We start from the raw sequence: 13,192 nt of genomic DNA, 5'->3' as shown, positions 1-13,192 counted from the left end.
TCAGGGGCGTTAGTCCTCATTTTCAAACCTTTTGGCCATTCGATGACAAAGAGGGAGAAATTTGAGTTAGTCTTCAAGCGGGTCTATTATATGGGCCTTTTTTTTCCTAAGTTACAACTCTCGTTCTTCTGATGACTTTGTTGGATCGAGTTGTAAACTTAAACTCTATGGTGGCCTGATACTTTTGCTGTTTCTTCTGCATGCTTATTCCTCGTTAATGTTATTGCACGCATACTGAATTACATCAGTCACCATATTTCATCATGCATTTCAAATTCTTCATATATTATGTCAGACGCGTGTATGAATTACAACATATAGGGGGAGATCTCCATGATTCAACTCTTCAAGTGTGCATTGCTTCAAAAGCAAATTCCTCACTATGCACATCTTCAAGGGGAGTTCTTCTATATCTTGCAATCAAATTCCTCAATATCAGTATTTACACTTCATATGTTTATCCCCGCTGAAAACTTAACCTATATTGTCATCAATCACTAAAAAGGGGGAGATTGTAAGTGCATCTAGTGCCCCTTAGTGATTTTGGTGTATTGAAGACTTATAGGTTAAGGGACTAATGTGTTTATGAGTGTACACATGTCTATAAGTCTATGAGGAGTTTGATATTTACAGTGAAAGTCGACCCATAAAAATGAAGTTCTTCGACTGAAGACTTTGGATTTCTGAAGACTTCCTGAAGACTTTGAAAGTGAAGAAATTGGTGTGACCTTGAAGACTTGGTATTCATTTGAGGAACATGAAGCGTGAAGACTCTTGTTTTCATAGTTTCATTTTCTCTTTCTTGAGTCATAGGAAACACCGTACTGTTAAAGGGGGTCGAGGAAATACTAAGGAAAAATTTCCATGTGATGCTCACCTCAAAATCCTACACCTACCAATCCCTTCGAGTGAAGCCATTGGAAATCTCATACAGTTCAGTCATATTCTTCAGTGACAGAGATGAAGTTCTTCTGGTCTCTGAGGAATTTGTTCTAACTGAGGAGTTAGGAATTCGCCAGTGCGGATTGCCTACACAGTGAGGAACATGATAGCCCTAAGGAATTTGATACTCAAATTTCCGACCATTGCTGTGCTATACGCCAGCTGTCCCAAAATGTCTACCCACCTAACGGTCATATCACTTAAGGGCATTTATGTCTTATCATGCCGGGCTGCTCCCTAGGCTATAAATAGCCGCCCCCTACAACCACTAGCTGGTTGGCTGCTTCGAGAGAAACTGACACTTGTCATTTGAGAGCATCCCATCCTTTGAGGACTTTGAGCGAAAATCATCAAGTGAGGAAAACCCAAACCCAAACACCCACAAACCTAAAGTGATTGAGCATCACTGAAGATATTGATCCTATGTGGATCCGACGTTTGTTACCTTTGAAGACTGTGCTTCTTCCAGACGGTTAGGCGTCATGGTCTAGAGCATCCACGAGGAAATTGTGGATCGCCGAGTGACCGATTCTATGAAGGTTTGGAAGTCACCTGAAGACTTACCACGAGTGATTGGGCGAGGTCTGTGTGACCTTAGCTCAAGGAGAAGACGGTGAGGACTGTGTGTCCGGGACTGTGTGTCCTCAGGTTTAAATACCTAGCCGCTCCAACCAGACGTACAACTGAGACAGCAGTTGGAACTGGTCTACCAAATCATTGTCTTCACCAAGCCTACTGGTTCTATTTCCTCAACTCTTTCATTTCCTCATAACTATGTTGTGCACTTGTTCATATCTGTGTTTGAAGACTTTGACTGAAGACTTTCTCAATTTCCTGAGTTCAATTTCTTCAGTCTGTTTGTCTTTATCCTGTGCTATCCTGTGTTTACGCTTCTGTACTCTGTGCTTGTCTTCATTTCATCATGATGACCATGCTTGTGTTCTGCTATGCATACTTTTGAGTATTTATTCTACCGCAAGTAGTTCTTCTCTAAGGAATTTCCTTAGCCACAAATTCCTCAGTGAAGAATTCATAAAAATCGCCTATTCACCCCCCCTCTAGTCGATATAACGCACTTTCAAGTAGTATAGTACATACTTTAATTTCTCAACGAGATCAATTTGTACAATGCTATGAAGCTTCCAGTTTCTGTTTCATGTATTTTGCATCCAAGGTTGCCCCGTTGCAACATTTCATGAAATACAAAGGAGACTAACATGCATGCTATTGCATCTCAAAGATTGACAGATCATAGACAATATGTACTCCCTCCGTTCCAAAATAAGTGTCTCAACTTTATGCAAACCTCAGTACAAAGTTGTACTACTACTAAAGTTGATACTTATTTTGGAACAGAGACAACTAAAGAAAAAAAACAATCCATGCAGTCCCTAGCCCTTGAACCCTAAACCCTAAGCAGGCTTTAATTTGCTGGCGACGTTGAAGCTTCCGAAGAAATGAAGTTTGCAACCCTTTGACCATCGGATCATTTTGTGCAGTTTCACTAAAATCGAGATGAGCATCCCAATGGCAAAGAAATTGAAGAAGCATGATTAGAATAAGATTACTGGGACTAGTTGATGAGATATAAACTCATCACAAATACAGTTGAAGCCAGTAGAGGTATGTGCAGGGCAAAGAAGTAGAGAAATATCCACATGGAGAGATGTGGGCAGCTGGGGCAGTGGTGCAAGCCGGCTGTAAGGAAGTTGTACTTGAGGGATGTCGGGACGTAGCTCAACCTAAAGGGGGGTGGCGGGAGGCAGTAACTTCCCACGTCGCGGCAGTGCGCAAGGGACGAAGGCAACCTCACCGGCTTTGTGAGAGAGAACGGTGGGGACCCCTGATCGGGATGTGCCGACAGTGCGTTTTCGCCATCGGCGACGGCGACCGCATCTACGCAAAGCATCCACCCCTTCCCCCGGCGGACATGATCCGCTCGGATGTTAGAGATGTGGCCACAATCGTTTTGTGCGAGAGAGTGTGAAGAGAGCAACCCCAGCAAGCAACCGTGTAGGCTCCTCCTGGCTATGTATATAGTGGAGCGGTTTCCTTTTCTCTCCATATGAACCTATTTATATTGCGTACGTGGCACTGAAGAAAAAAAATTATTTATAAATGACACGACATCGTTCATGCATGGTTCCTAACTCTCCATTATTTATAAGTGAGTAACGACTACTAGACGCGTCAAATTATCACGTGGGCTGCATCATCTTAAAGAAATGAGCTCCACCGTGTCACGTGTGTGGTTGGGGAAGATGCAAAAGACGCAAAGAGTGCTACTAGTACTATGTGTGTGGGTGCGTGCACCTCTTCTCTTCAAGCATGGTTATTAAAATGGGTTTTTTATTTCTTTGCCCCTGGTTCCTTAGCTCTACTCATTCATCCCCACTCTGTTAACTTTTGCTCACTTTTCCCCACTCCCTTGCCCGAAACCCTCATAACTGGCTATAACGGACGTTGCCGTCGGGTCAATGCCTTTGACCGTTAGCCGACGAGTGGGGCCGCGTATACGTGGGCGCATGCAAGACCGCGGTAGTGGGGTAGCACGTGTCCATGGACATGCCCGAAACGTCCCATCATATAAAGAGGGCAATCACCCCCATCGCCCCTACCATTTTCCCCAAATCCCCTCGTTGTCCCATCATATTTGTCTGTCCTTAAATTTGCATGTGGTATATTTGTCTATCCTGAATCTATGGTTAGTTAGAGCAACACCAACAGGGCCGACCAGGCAGACACGGACGTCCTCTTCCGCGTTTGGGTCGGCTCGTGCGCCCAACGCTGGCCTGGCCCATTTTGACGGCGCCGACAAAAAAACTGTGCATGCATATTTAAAATAAAAACAACTTAATTAAACATTAAAGCCGGCCAGGAAGGCCGGCGAGAGTCCACGCGTCCACATTAGCATTAAAAGAAATTAAAAACAACCTAACTACGAGGCGGCGCGCGCCCTAGGCGTCGTCGTCGTCGTCATCCTCGGGGTGGGTGAGGTCGATGAGCGTCGGCGCAGGGCCGGCCCAGGGGAACGTCGTGTTCCAGGCGGCGGTGATGTAGGCAGCAAGGAGCTATTCCGGCGGGGGCAGTGCCGGTGCAGGGGGCTGTGCGGCCGCCTGTGCAACCCGTGGCTTGGCGCACCTCCTCCTCAGCCTCGCGCGCCTCCTCCTCGAGGTCGCGCTCAAGCATCTCCTCGTACTCGTCGCGACGGCGCTCCTCGGCAAGCCGTCGCTGGAGCCACATCTCGAGGTATGCCGCCTCCTGCTCTGGGGTCGTCCCCATCCAAACCGGTGGCGCGGGCACCCACTCGCGCACCACTCCCATCCAGGAGAAGCGCGCGATGGGCTCCGGCTCTGGCTGCGGCTCCGGGTCGGCCTTCACGAGCCGTCGGGGAGGGGACGGCGGGGGCACTAGCAGCACGACGCAATCGCCGGTCGTGGAGAGGGCGAGGGCCTGCGCCATGGCCGCCTCGTAGAGAGCCTCCTCTTCCTCCACCGCCTCCACCCTGCGCCGCTCGTCCTCCTCGCTCTTGCGGTAGACCGCCGCCAGAGCCGCCTGGTCTTCCTCCCGGACGACAAGTGGGGGCGGCGGCACGCTGCGGTCGACCTCCCGCACGCCGCGTCGCCTCACCTCCTCGTGCTCGAAGGCGAACCACATCGCCCAGTTAGGCGAGTCGGTGGCGTAGGTGGCGTCGTGGCGCTGCTTCAGCGTTAGCATTGTCCGCCGGCGCCGCACTGTAACATCCCAAATTTTCCATTTGGAATGTTATACATAGGTCATCATGTGCATATCATATTTTATTTGCGTTTTGGTTTGGATCCTAAAAAATCCTAAGCAACTCAAGGACCCACGGAGAGAGTTGGGGATTTTATTATTTTCATATTTGAATTTTCTCAAATATTGAAAAGAGGATCATTTTGGTTTTAATTGTTTTTCTCCCTAAAATATTTCATGTTAAAATATATGAGCGGAGATAATATGACTTCTCCAAAATAAAAGAAATATTGGAGGAAAATATTAAAATCAAATAAATAATTTTATTTGGATTTTATTGCTATTTTATTTGAATTAGAAAAATATGCATTTTAGGCCAAGAAAATGTTCTCTTTGTTCTAAATATTTTATTTAGACGGTGAAAATTGTTTTTGGTATTTTTAGAATTTATTTTATTTATTTTAGGATTTTCTTTCGGCGGAATATTTAAAAAAAATGTGTTTTAGACCGACTGGGCCGAAGCCCAGCCGGCCCAATCCCGCGCGCCGTCGCCTTCCCCGCCGTCGTGCCGTGCACGGATGCCGAGGGGAGCCCGAGCCGGACTCCTTCCCGGGCCGGCCCCCTCCCCAAGCAACGCCGCCGCCCGCCCCCTTTATAAGCGCGCCCGAGCCCCCCTGGAGCCCCAAGCCGCCGCGCCGCCGCCTGCCCTCGCCTGCGCCGCCGCATCGCCCCGCCCCGCCTCGCCGCTGCCGCGCCGCGCCGGAGCCACCCACCGCCGTCGACCGCCGTCTTTGCCGCCGCTGATCTCGCCGGAGCCGCCGCCGTCGACCCTGTTTGACCGGTCGGTTTTTCTCTGTTAAACCCCGGTTTTTTTAGTTTTCCAGTTTAATTTCTTAGATCGGTTTTCGTCGGTTTATTTTATTTAGCGGACGTTCATCCGTTCGTTCGTTTTAACGAACGTTGTTCGCCGGTTAGGTTCAGATAGCGAATGTTCGTTCATTAGTCTTTTATTTTCATTTTTATTTTCGGCCAGGGACCTATCCGCGATTATTTTTATCGCAGATTTGCCCCTGATCTTCAAACCCTCGCCGTTTCTAAACCGTTTGTCCAAATCCAGTGAAACCAACGCAAAAATCATCGTCTCGAGCCCCTCTTTCTGTTTAGTCAACTTGAACAAAGTTTTGACAAATTTAAAATTTGTTTCAAGCAGATTTGAATTCGAAGTTCTTTTGACTGTAGTTTCAGTTCCGTAGCTCCGATTCGATTGATTCTTTTTGCAAATAGAAGCTCTTCAGTTGCACTCTCAGCTTTGATCTTCTTTTTTGAAGTTTTACCCGTGCATCTATGCTTGAGTGCTTATGTATGCTATTGTTTGTTTGTGATAGAATTCCCGGAGTGCGAAGCGTGCTACTACGAGTCTCTAGGGTTTGCGAATCGTCAGCAAGGCAAGTAACACATTGATCATACTCTTTTCATACCCAGTTTTTATGCATTAGTTACACCCTCAAATATTGCATGAGTAGGATCTGATTAACATGTGGGTCTGAGAAGTAGATGATGAGGTAGAACCTATTACCCTTTTATTATCAAACCCTTGGAATTACTTCTACGCTATGCTTATATTGCCATGATATGCTCGTAGATGTGGATTGGGTTTGAGTGTATCCATGACAGATGTCAGATTGTTAATTAATGGTTAACTTAAGGTGGCTACTTAAACACACATCTGGGTGGATTGGTTGCGGGCACCCGGGGATATACCAGTGCTGTCATTTTTGGTTCGCCACCTAGGCTCAAAGGGATCATAAGATTATTCATGCTAGAAATTTCGTGTGCAGCCACAAGCTATTATGGGCTCTAGCATAGTGGAGTATGTTACATGACCACTTTCAGTGGTGGGCTAGTAGATGTAGGGTGAAAGATCGTGGACGTCGCCTAGAGGGGGGTGAATAGGCGCTTTAAAATAATTACGGTTTCGGCTTGAACAAATGCGGAATAAACCTAGCGGTTAATTTGACAAGCACAAAATATACAACAACTAGGCTCACCTATGTGCACCAACAACTTATGCTAAGCAAGATAAACAACTAAGTGATAACAAGATATATGACAAGAAACAATATGGCTATCACAAAGTAAAGTGCATAAGTAAAGGGTTCGGGTAAGAGATAATCGAGGCATGCGGAGACGACGATGTATCCCGAAGTTCAGACCCTTGCGGATGCTAATCTCCGTTTGGAGCGGTGTGGAGGCACAATGCTCCCCAAGAAGCCACTAGGGCCACCGTGATCTCCTCACGCCCTCGCACAATGCAAGATGCCGTGATTCCACTAAGGGACCCTTGAGGGCGGTCACCGAACCCGTACAAATGGCAACCCTTGGGGGCGGTCACCGAACCCGTACACTTTGGCAACCCTTGGGGGCGGTCACCGGTACCCGTCAAATTGCTCGGGGCGATCTCCATAACCTAATTGGAGACCCCGACGCTTGCCCGGAGCTTTACACCACAATGATTGAGCTCAGAACACCACCAACCGTCTAGGGCGCCCAAGCACCCAAGAGGAACAAGCTCAAGGGTACCAAGCACCCAAGAGTAATAAGCTTCTCAACTTGTAACTTCCAGGTATCACCGTGGAGAACTCAAACCGATGCACCAAATGCAATGGCAAGGGCACACGAAGTGCCCAAGTCCTTCTCTCTCAAATCCCACCGAAGCAACTAATGCTAGGGAGGAAAAAGAGAGGAAGAACAAGAAGGAGAACACCAAGAACTCCAAGATCTAGATCCAAGGGGTTCCCCTCACAAAGAGGAGAAAGTGATTGGTGGAAATGTGGATCTAGATCTCCTCTCTCTTTTCCCTCAAAAACTAGCAAGAATCCATGGAGGGATTGAGAGTTAGCAAGCTCGAAGAAGGTCAACAATGGGGGAAGAACACGAGCTCAAGAGATGAGGTTCATTGGGGAAGAAGACCTCCTTATATAGTGGGGGGAACAATCCAACCGTTACCCCCACTTCAGCCCCGCAGAGAGCGGTACTACCGCATGGCCAGCGGTACTACCGCTTGCCTCTATAAGCGGTACTACCGCTTGCCTCTATAAGCGGTACTACCGCTCCCCCTCGCGGTACTACCGCGGTGGCAGGTCGGTACTACCGCATACGAGCGGTACTTCGGCCCCCACTGCCGCGGCTAGTACCGTAAAACCCGACACGAAAAAGACCCCTCGAATCGAGGCGGTACTAGTACGAGACCGTAGCGGTACTAAGGCTGGGGCCACCAGCAGTACTACTGCTTGTAGCACCCAAGCGGTACTACCGCTCCGGCCCGCGGTACTACCGCTAGGAAACCAAAACTGCCATAACTTCTGCATATGAGCTCCGAATTGACCAAACTCAACCTTGTTGGATTGAGAAAGACGAGTAGCATCAAAACAGCGAGGAGGTATGCCAACAAATAGAGGAGTGAAACCTCCAACCGAGAAGAACCGGCATAACCTCCAACGTCGAAAACATCATAGAAGATGCGAGTGAACTCCGTTTTCGATGAACTCGAGCTTGTCATCACGATGACCATAAGCTCCAAAACTCACAAAGAGAAGAACCAAACAAGAACCAACAAAGATGATGCAAGGATGCAATGGTTTGAGCTCTCTATGAACGATACGATCAAGCTACTCATCGAGAGCCCCCCTTGATAGTACGGCATCGATCCTATAACCCGGTCTCCCAACTACCATCATGAGACCGGTAAAATAGAAAACCTATCAAGAGCAAACCTTTGCCTTGCACGTGGTCCACTTGAGCTAGATGATGACGATCTTGACTCCCTCAAGTTGGACCACCTTTCTTGGTTGTGTTGGCTCGATGAAGACTAGTTGATTGCTCCCCCATACTCCACTATGGGTGAGCCACTCTTCCGCACATCTTCACAAGTCCATTGTCACCACAATGGACGGCAAGCTTCAAGCATTTGATCTCTTCATGATGCTTCACTTGAACTTGCACACCGCAACATCTTCACAAGTCCATTGTCGCCACAATGGACGGCAAGCTTCAAGCATTTGATCTCTTCATGATGCTTCACTTGAACTTGCACACCGCAACCTAACCCCACAAAGAACTCTCACGAAGATCATGGGTTAGTACACAAAACGTAATTGACAATGCTTACCACACCATGGGATCGCTTGATCCCTCTCGGTACATCTTGTGTGCTTTGTGTGTTGATCAACTTGATTCACTCTTGACTTAGTCTTGATCAACCTTGACTCTTTCCAACTCTCTTCATTTGGATAATGTCTTGAAGATAAACATGAATGATCACACAATCTTCTTCTTCAAGACATGCTTGCAATAAGCTCTACTCTCACATGACCAATCTTTGGATAATTCCTTAATAACACCTTGGTCACCACATAAACTCCTTGAAACCAACACATGGACTTCAAGAAATGCCTATGGACAAATCCTTCAAATATAACTCAAGGCAAACATTAGTCCATAGAGATTGTCATCAATTACCAAAACCAAACATGGGGGCACCGCATGTTCTTTCATAGGGGATGTAGGTTGCGACTGTCCACCCAGAGTAAAGAGTTAATGTTTCTGAAAGACCGTGTCACCTCTGCAGAGTGTATAAACTAATGAATATTAGCCGTGTGCCCGGTTATGGACATCTTGAGTATCTGGTTCCTGGATTATCATATTGATCTCATCACTCTAAATTAATTTGTTGGGTTTGTTAATTACTTCTTTAATTGGGATTGAGATGGGGATTTACCATTCTCAATGTTTCAACTACCATGATAGTTAAATAAAATATATTCCTTTGATGTAGGAAAAAATTGGCTTTTCGCAAAACAATATAACCATAGAGCCTCCACCAGCCACATTTGCATGTAGTGATAGCTTTTACTTGTTCATTGCTCTACTGTGTTATATTGCCAGCATATTCCATGTGCTGACCCGTTTCGGGCTGCAACATATCATGTTGCAGACTTTTCAGACGAAGAGTAAGGTGCGCTAGGTCGTTTGTCGTGCACTCAGCTATGTCGTTGGAGTTGATGGACTCGCTTTATCTTCCAAGCCTTCCGCTGTTATCTTATTTAGATGGCCTTAAGCCATATTTATTGTAATAAGTTCTCTCTTGAGACTATCGATGTAATAATTGTGTGATTGCAACTCTGTTATAAATCCTTCAAGTACTGTGTGTGTCAGCATTACCGATCCAGGGATGACACTTATACACAGAGATTTGACCGTCTGAGGTTGGATCGCTACAAGATGGTATCAGAGCACACGCTGAATGTAGGACACAACCACTAAGATGAGCCATAGGTCACTCTTCTCTACTCATTTCTGACTCCTCTCCATTTTCTACTCTACAGGATGGCGGACTCAAGGAACAAGTTTGCACAACCGGATGAAGACACACCTTTCGGGAGACACTTGAAGGAAGTCACTAGGTACCTGAACATCAGAATACCAAGTTTCACCGGGACCTACACCACCACTTTACCAGAAGATGAGCGATGGATGATTCGAGTTCAAGTTCCAGGAAGGACATTCACGCCAGTCACTGAGCCCATAGAGTTTTCCTTTGATGCACCCACCTGGAGTCTAGGTAAGAACATGGCAGCCCACATCGCCATGGGACGCATCGGCGAAGTTTATCACAAGGATCTTAAGGACACTATCTACCAGATATGTGGGCCCTGAGATGAGCAATGGGAGATGATCAGCACCAGGAAGGACAGGTCCATTGCAACCTTCATCCAGGAGTTAAACCAGCACATTCGTCGACAGGAGAACCAGATGTGTGCAAGCATGATAGACCTGAAGAAGGTGATGACTCGGAACATGGAGCTAGAAGAGGAACTCAAGTCTACACGCGACAGATACGAGGAGGAAATCGCAATACTAGTGGAGAAGAATGACGACCTGGCGACGAAGCTAGGAGTATTCATGGGAGACCCCGCGCCACGAGGAGATGACGACCATCCCGATGACATTCGTTCTGAAGACTACATCATCATCGATGATACCGACTCCGACCCCGACATTAGTGATGATGATTATGAAAACGAAGCTGGAGCGGATATCATGGAGTCTTCCACCGATCAAAATTTCTAGTAGACCCCCATACTATAAGTAGTATTTTCTTCATATATATAGTAGTAGTCCGAGCACTGTAACGATAGTTAGATCGATTGTATGCCCTTGTTTGATTTGATTTTGGTGTGTTATGCATGTGTTTGTTTCATGTGCATATGGGTAGTGCTTTCTCACTAGACCTCATTCTATTCTAATCTCTCCCCTCTAAACCCATCAGATGCCTCCGAGACGTGACCCCGGATTTGCCTTCCCACCGGAGCTCACACAGTTGATCCAAGAGCAGAATGCCTTGATGCAGCTACTAGTCCAGAACCAAGGCAACAACAACAACAACCCACCGCCACCACCTCAAGTTGACAACTTAGCCCGTTTTCTGAGGTTGCAGCCGCCAGTGTTTTCCAGTAGCACCGAGCCAATAGTTGCTGATGACTGGCTACGCAGGATCGGAAGGGAGTTGATCACCGCAGGTTGCACAGATCCTGAGAAGGTGCGTTTTGCCGCACATCAATTGGATGGACCCGCAGCCTCATGGTCAGAGAATTACACAGCCACTTTCCCTATAGCCAATGTCACTTGGGATCAGTTTCAGCAAGAATTCCGCACTGCTCATGTCTCAACTGGAGCTATGAGCATGAAGAAGCATGAGTTTCGCAACTTGCGCCAAGGAAACCGTACTGTGGGGAAGTACGTGGATGAGTTCAGTAAGTTAGCTCGCTACGCCCCGGATGATGTGGCCACAGACACCGCGAAGCAGGAGAAGTTTATGGAACGCCTGAATGATGAGCTGAGTATGCAGTTGATGGTAGCAACATTTGCTACCTATCAGGACTTTGTAGATAGAGCTCTTATGTTTGAAGGGAAGCAACAGCAAATTGAGAGCCGCAAAAGGAAGTATGCACAAGGGAAGTACAACTCAGGAGCTCAGCAGAAGCCTCGTTTTACCCCGAATTCGGGAGGATATACCCATAACCATGGAGGCCATACCCACAATGGAGGAAGTTCGCATAAGCACAGTGGCCCCAAGAATGGAAATGGGAATGGAGCCGGCAGTAATCAGAACTACTCCAACCCAGCCACACCCGCCAAGAAGGACCAAAGTCACATTACTTGTTTCAAGTGTGGGAAGACTGGACACTATGCCAATGAGTGCCCCGAGCCAAAGAATGGTAATGGCAATGGAAGCTCTAGGAAGAAGCCCAACCCTTTCAACAGGGGACAAGTGAACCACGTGAACGTGGAGGAGGTTGAAGAGCAGCCAGATGCAGTTATCGATAAGTTTTTGGTTAAGTAGTTTACCGCTCTCGTTCTTTTTGATACTGGTGCATCGCATTCTTACATTTCAAGGGGATTTGTGGACAAGTTCAAGTTACCCACTTTAGCCCTTAGGACACCCTTGTTAGTAAGCCCATGGTGCGACCGGATACCCTTAACCATTTGTAGCCATGTTTTCCCCTCAGACCTAATAATTTTGGAGTCACAAGGATTGGATGTGATATTAGGCATGGATTGGCTATCGAAGTATGGAGGAAACATTGACTGTGCTTGTAGGTCAATTCTGCTCACCACACCGGAGGGAAAAAGGATCAAGTATGTATCCAGGCATGCGCCGAGGAGGATCCAAGTAAATTCCCTCTCGGGAGTTGTTCAGGAGGAAGTGTCTGTAGTGAAGGATTATCCGGATGTATTTCCAGAAGAGTTAGCAGGCATGCCACCGGATTGAGACATTGAGTTTTTGATAGAGCGGTTGCCCGACACCGGACCAATATCAAAGAGACCATACCGGATGCCCGCAAATGATTTGGAGGAGATTAAGAAGCAGATTAAGGAGTTATTGGAGAAAGGTTACGTTTCGACGAAGTTCGTCACCATGGGGAGCTTCAATGCTTTTAGTTGAGAAGAAGGATGGATCCTTGAGAATGGTTGTTGATTATCGGGCAATGAATGAAGTGACGATCAAGAACAAGTACCCACTGCCGATGATCAATGACTTGTTTGACCAGCTGCAAGGAGCTAAAGTATTTTCCAAGATCGATCTGCGATCAGGATATCACCAGTTGAAGATTCGAGAACAGGATATACCCAAGACAGCTTTCACCACAAGGTACGAAATGTATGATTATACGGTTACGTCATTTGGATTGACTAATGCCCCTGCCTATTTCATGAGTATGATGAATAAGGTGTTCATGGAGTTCCTGGATAATTTTGTTGTTGTGTTCATTGATGATATCTTGGTATACTCGAAGAATGAAGTGGAACACAAGGAGCATTTGCGTTTAGTTCTTGAGAAGCTCAGGGAACATCAGTTATATGCCAAGTTCAGCAAATGCGAGTTTTTGTTGAAGGAAGTTGGATTTCTTGGACATGTTATATCAGGAGAAGGTATAGCAGTAGACCCTACCAAGGTTAAGTCAGTCACTGACTG

Source organism: Aegilops tauschii, chromosome 6, assembly GCF_002575655.3.
Source record: "Aegilops tauschii subsp. strangulata cultivar AL8/78 chromosome 6, Aet v6.0, whole genome shotgun sequence".
NCBI lineage: Eukaryota > Viridiplantae > Streptophyta > Magnoliopsida > Poales > Poaceae > Aegilops > Aegilops tauschii.
The sequence above is the reverse complement of the archived record's forward strand: the minus strand, read 5'-3'. Positions refer to the sequence as shown.